Here is a 7,190-nt window from a genome sequence, read left to right on the forward strand (position 1 = left end):
AAAAAAAAAAAACACAGTACAACTAGAACTAATTGTATTTTCCATCAAATTCTATTCCAAATTGTATTTGTCCCGTACACAACCATGCAGTGAAATGCTTAAACGACTGTTTATGACCTAAAAAAGAAAGGTAAAGATAAGATAAAGAAAAGATGAACAGATCGAAAAATTTAATGATTTTTCTGCAATAATCGAAAAAAAATGTTTATTAATAAAGAAAATAATGTAAAATTTTAAATCTACAGACTTACAGTTACAATAAATTAAAATTAAAAATAGAAATATATGAAACGTATAATGCAAAATGTATAGAAGTATAAAATGTAAAAGTGAACAAGTGTATTAGAGATGAGTGTAAAATGAGATGATGGCTTTAATTCATCAAAGCTGCACATGTTGTTGCTGGGATCCTTGTTCACTCCTCCATAATGATATCACAGAGCTGCTGGATATTAGACACATGGCCCTTCTGCTTGAGGACGCTCCACAAGTGCTTAATAGCGTACAGGTCCGGAGACATACTTGTCCACTGACAAACACATGAACATAATGAATAGGACATGTGACTTTGCATGGTTAGAGATGTACTTCTGTTATTACTTAGGGTGTACATACTTTTGTGAGTAGGTGTATATAAAGTATTATTAATTCCTACTAATCTGAAAAGGTTTAATATAATAAATAGTACAGTAAAACATGTACAGTACAACACAATATGCTGTAGAAATCTCGATGAAGCAGCGTGATTGTATCCAGTTTATCCCGAAGATGGTATTCTGTATATTATATTTTATCATGTGATCTTAACTCTTTGCTACTACCGAACTACACCACAATATCCTGTTTGTGATTATTTTCCTATACTAGCACACCTGCAAGTGTTGTATTCCCGACATAAACACACCCATAAGGAAACCGAGTGCATTTTAAATCCGGTCAGACAGGTCTAGAATTTTGTCATGCTTTCCGAACTATTACTAATCACTAATGCACGCAGCATTTTTATTGTTTTTATCGTGATTCAAAAAGTAGCACATGTGAAGCAGAGTTCTTCCTCTGACGAGTAATCAACTTCCTCTAGAATGTTTGTTTCTCCAATTGCAGTTCACTTGCTGTTAATGTTCAGGGGGGCGGAGGGACCAACACTCCCGGAGACGGTTGCTTTATTTTGTGCTGTGTAATTTTCCCTAATCATCTTTGGCTACTCTCAGTTGCGTTTGAATGGGTGAAGTGGGTGGGAGGGAAAAGAGTTAATTGTGCGGAAAGTAATTGATTTGCCACGTAATTAGCTGAAGGCAATATGAGAACCGCCAGTGGAAATGATGTGATGATGATGGGTGACATTAGGAATGCTCGTTGCAGATTTTTTTTTTCCATGTTGCTAAAATTAACTTGGCAGCAAACTGATCCTTAGTACTTTGCTTTATACCAGGAGTTCAACACCACATGTTTTTGTCATTTAATAAAAAAAAAAAAAATTGCAGTCCCCCAACCCCAAATGATATTCTAATGGGAATTAGTAGAAATTATGGGCTTAATATGTTAAATATGTAAAACAGAAAGAAAGGGGATTGGAGTGACTTCTTGTTGGTGTCAACTGGTTGTTGGTGTCATGGGCTGGCCTGAGTATTTCTACGACTACTGATCTACTGTACCAAGATTTTCACACCTCTAGGGTTTACAGAGAATGGTGTGAAAAGGAGAAACTATCCATCTGTGGACGAAAATGCCTTGCTAATGCCAGATGTCAGAGGAGAATGGCCAGACTGGTTCGGCTTATAGAAATGCACCAGTGACTCAAAAATCATCTCACTACAACTAAGGTATGCCGAAAAAGGATCACTGAATGCGCAAGCTTGAAGCAGAGGAGCTAAAGTACACCAACAGAAGATGACACCAGCGGTTGCCACTCCTGTCTACTGACTCTACTGAGTCTACGGTTCTCAAGGACTCACCAAAATTGGACAATAGAAGATTGAAATAGTTGCCAAGTCTTGATTTCTGCCACAGTACTCAGAGGGTATGATCAGAATTTGGTGTAAACAACATAAAAACACCAATGGCTCCATCCTGACTCCAATCAATGGTTTAGACTGCTGGAGGTGTAATGGTGATTTTTTTTGTTGAGGCCTCTTAGTATCTCCATTCCTTTAAGACCAAAGCTAAAATCATCTCAAACTGGATTCTTGCACATGACAATGAGGTCACTGTACTCAAATGGCTTAAATGTACTCTACTCCAAAGACACCAGATCTTAGTCCAATAGAGCACCTTAGGGATGTGATGGAATGGGAGATTCACATCATGGGTGTGCAGCTGAGAAATCATGTCACTATGGATCAAAATCTCCAGCGAACGTTTTCAGCACCTTGTTGAATCTACAGTATGCCATAAAGAATCAAAGCAGTTCTAAAGGCAAAACGGGGTTGAATCGTACCAGCAATGTGTACGCAATAAAGTGGCTGGTGAATGTATTTATATATAAGATCCTCCCACGAATAAGTGCAGTGGTAAAGTTTGGTGGTTTCTCAGGTTCACATATTGCATGGCACATCGTTTCACTACTGTGAACTTAATAGAGCAAAACTGACTAATGAACTTTTAATGATAATAATCTGACACTTAAAATATTTATTACATATTCCATAAATCAAGTCTGTGTTCATACTGTATACCTACATATTATAAATATAAGGGGTTGCTATAAATCTTCTATGACCCCAAGGCATCTACATGATCTTTGGAGGGTTGCTTAGTTGTTCCAGAATTTTAATTCTAAAGATGTAAAGATGATCCACAGGTCATTGAATAGAGAGATCTGAAGGACACTCTGACACATCTTTTGATTTCTGACACATCTTTCCACATGATCTCCCTAACCTCCTCCCTTATTACACTCCTTAGCAACCCTGTGATCATTCAAGGCAGATAATCTTAATAATCTCGGTCTAATCAATGAATCACACATGGGATGTGCTCTTAAAATATTCATTAAAACACATATGGGGATTATGAATGATCTGTCAGGTCTTTATGATATGATTTATCAAGCAGAGTAATCCATCTAAGAGAATTTTGACAAGATAATCAAATGTGCTTCTCTCACTATATCTCTATTTATTACAAGATTTTGGCAGGTTTGGAATATTTCACTAGTCCAAATATGATCTTCTGAGATCTTTAGGGCTAGCCTTAAATTCGTAAATGTATGCTTGCATCAGAAACATTTTACTTTTGAATGACCTGAATTAAACACAGTAAAAAGTTATTGGAAAAAATGGGGTTTTAGGCTTTAAAGTAGAAAGAAATCAGAAACCAGCATGCAAACTTACAAAAAGTTAACTGCTTTGTTAAAAAGAAACATGACAATTAAAATCCAGAAAAAAAAAGAAAATCTACAACCTTAAATACATAAATAAATAAAACTTTTTTTACAAAACTTTTTGTCACCTTGGCTAAAATTTTTGGCAAATCCAGATTGGAATCAGTTTGGAATCAGATTGTTTTTATGTAGTGTGAACAGAAAAAAAAAACAGATTTTGCAAATCTGCTTTTAACTACATCCAAATGTTTTTTGAAATCAGATTTAAATCGGATTCCTAAAGATGTGTCAGTCTGGATGCTCTACTGTCTCAAATCAGATTTCAAACTGTCCACTATAACGTACGATGCGAAACCGGTTCAAATCCACACAATCGTGTTGTAGGGTACACAAATTCAAAGAATCAGGAAGACAACAGGAGAAATGGACCACAACTAGACTGTGATATGATCTCAAGGGTGAGATGTGATATCTCCATTCTGCACTGTCTGTTTTTTATCTGTTTGTTTTTATAAGCCACCAGCATTTGACATCAAACAACACATATGCTACAATGTACCCACATCTCCGGCACCGTTACCACAGCAACTGATGCAGACAGGTCAGCAATGTATCTAATCTGGGCTGTCAGTCTGAGCAGAGCTAAATCACTTTCAAATAACATGGGGGACTGTCAGTCCTAAATATCAGATTTGTGAAACAAATCGTATTTGCCTGCAATCTGAACAAGGCCTTTGTGAGTGCATGAATAAAAGAAAGGGGATGTGCACATGGTTGCAGTCTAAGAACCACGAATTATCCGATGACTGTGTAAAGAAATGCATGTAGTATAACAGGAAGATGTAGTACCATGGAAAATGTAGTACCATGGTATTTTTGATGTTATCATGGTGCTTATTTGCTGATATAATACATGTACGACAGCATGATACATACTGTACACTGGTACATTAGTACTTGTACTATAGTATGGTGCTACATGGTTCTATAATGTACTGCAGTAGGGTCTATGGAACACATGGTGGCTTAGTAGTTAGTACTGTCGCCATGTGCCTTCACTCCAAAGTGCTCAGATACAATCGGGCATCAAGGTGGCAAACTGACCCTGTAAAGACCTGCCATGGACGGAAATGGCGGATGTACAAAATATCCGTCACCCAACGTCCCGGGCAGCAAATAGATGGAATCAATCCATCCATCCATCCATCCATCCATCCATCCATATATCATTTCTTATAAATGTTTAAATTCATGGTTAAATGTTTGTTCATCTTTAAAACAGATAATGGTTTATGCATTACCTTTTATGCAATTTGTTCTGTATGAGCTAGTTGGTCTAAAATCTAATCGTTTTTTACATTATATTTTCTCTTATCCTGGTTGGATTTTTCACTGAAACTCTTCTCAAAGTGCAACAAATGATAACGTGGGCCAGGTGTAGAGACACCAACCCAATCATAAAAACACAAGTAGAAATACACCTGAGCACTTTGTGGCTTCCCCAAATTCCAGTGTTTATCTGATGGAAACACAATGTGTGTAAATAATAATCCAGCCAGACATGTCTCTTATGAATATTTAGAACGCAGCTGCATGTGGAAGATATTGTATTTGGAGAAGTTTCCTCCTGCAGCGGGATCGGAAAAAAGGGAAGTGGGGAAAAAAAGGGAAGTAAGAGACAAGGAACCGAACACATCAAGTGATACTTGTACAAAACCATCTGTGGGCCTTTTAAACGGATGTCCAATGGATAGGATAAACATCAACTGAACTAAATTTTTCCTAAATAAATCATGAATACTGAAGCTTTGTCTTCTGTTGAAGGTTCGCATCTTTATTGTTCTAATGATGCTAATATTACTGAGTAGCTTAAAGATAGCCAGTACTGTGTTTACTCTTGAGGTTTTATATACAGTAATACATATCATTTAAGAAAACGTTCTACGTAATACACTTACAAACTCTAATGACATATTTGCAGAACAGCTGTATTTACGGTAGACTAAGATTAAATTACACATAGGTTCACTCTATTATAGGAGACTTCTGAAGGTGGTTGGTTCCACTAGATTTAAGATAGGAGTGTATTAAAATCTAGGCTGGCGGAATACAAATGCACACCACACTTTTCATATTTTCATTTGTAAAGGCACTGTATGTGCATTATCCCAGCAGGAGATTATATAGAGAGATGGAAGTCGTTTTTATTCTCATAACTGTTATGTTATTTTGCACAATGAAAAGTTCCTGTTTGACTTAAACGCCCTTTGTCACTCAGATCAGTGTGGTAAAAGTCTTTTCCTTTCATTAATCATTCTTTACCCTTTTTTTTAACTCAGTAAAGATTTAAAGAACTTTTACCACCGAATTTGAATACAGTCTATGTTTAAATTGCATAAAGCTTTTTTGTGGTTAGCATGTAAAAATGTAGCATGATACTGTACTAAACTAGCAGGTATAACATTTCATTGTTGGCAACATTAACCACATGCAAAACCTAAGCGTTGGCTGTATTTGGGGTTATTTCATGCTTTCGTCACAAAAAAAGTTGTAAGAGAGACTAATAGCTGTTATTATTTGTGATCTTGCAGTGTGTCTTCAGGGGTTGCATTAAGCTAGACAATTAATACTTTGGAATTGTGGACAAACCAGAAAGGCAGAACCTTTAGACGGTACAAAAGGTTTTGTCGTCAAACATGGTGGAAAAATCTAAAATGTCCCCAAAAGGACATGGACTTTCATACTGAGCTCAAAATCGGTGCTTACATGAGTTACCATTTATACATTAGGCATTTATTGCAGTGTTGTATTTATTTTTATTAGTAAAAGTGTAGACTATAGAATCATTCAAGCTGGAAATGTTATTGGCTGTTAACAGAAGTTGGGACTGGTATGTACACTAAATGGACAAAAGTATTTGGCCAAACCTGAAATGACATTATATCCAAATACATATACTTTAACATAAAGGTGGTCCCAATTTGCAGTAATAACAGCTTCCACTCTTTATGGAAGGCTGTCCACAAGACTTGAGTGTTTCTGTGGGAATTCATGACCATTCATTCTGGAGAAATTTTAAAGAAGACAGGCACTGATGATGGACGAGAAGGTCTAGCTCGCAATCTCCGCTCCAGTCCATCCCAAACGTGCTCGATGGGGTTGAGCCCAGGGCTCTGTGTTAGGACCGGTCAAGTTCTTCCACACCAAATTCATCAAACCACATCTTTATAGTCCTTGTTTTGAGCACTGGGGCACAGTCACGTTGTAATAGAAAAGAGCCTTCAACAAACTGTTTCCAAAAGGTTGGAATCATACTGTAGCATTGATCAAGATGTCCTGATATGCTGAAGCATTAAGATTGACCTTCACTGGGGATAGAAACACCTGAATTCAATAATTAACAGATTTGGCAAAATACTTCTTTGTGTTTTATTATCATTGCACAGAAAATATTTTTTTTTTTTAACCGCAATCAGTTTTCTATGGACAGAAAGTACACTTCTTCTTTTTTAAGCTACCGGTCAACTAGTATTAATCAACAGCCACTCAACACCCACTGTGTATTTTATCTACGTATACCTGAAATGGTAATGTAAAGTACAGTATATCTACAGCTGAGCTTCTTTCTTACTGTAGCTGCACAGAGAGAAATTTCCTTGTCATAGCTGTCCACAATGTTTATGTTCCTATTAAACAATGATGTTCACATAAAACCCTCTATCTTCCATTAGGGGCTCTTTCACTTTCCTTTTCTCCTTTCTAAAGAAAGACACATTCCAGGTGCCTTTATTACCCAATAAAAACCTGAAAGACAAGAACAAGACTCAGTGGGAGGAGAAAAGCAGCAGAAAAAAAATGAAGGTGGCTC

The sequence above is a fragment of the Clarias gariepinus genome, chromosome 26 (genome assembly GCF_024256425.1).
Source record: "Clarias gariepinus isolate MV-2021 ecotype Netherlands chromosome 26, CGAR_prim_01v2, whole genome shotgun sequence".
Lineage (NCBI taxonomy): Eukaryota > Metazoa > Chordata > Actinopteri > Siluriformes > Clariidae > Clarias > Clarias gariepinus.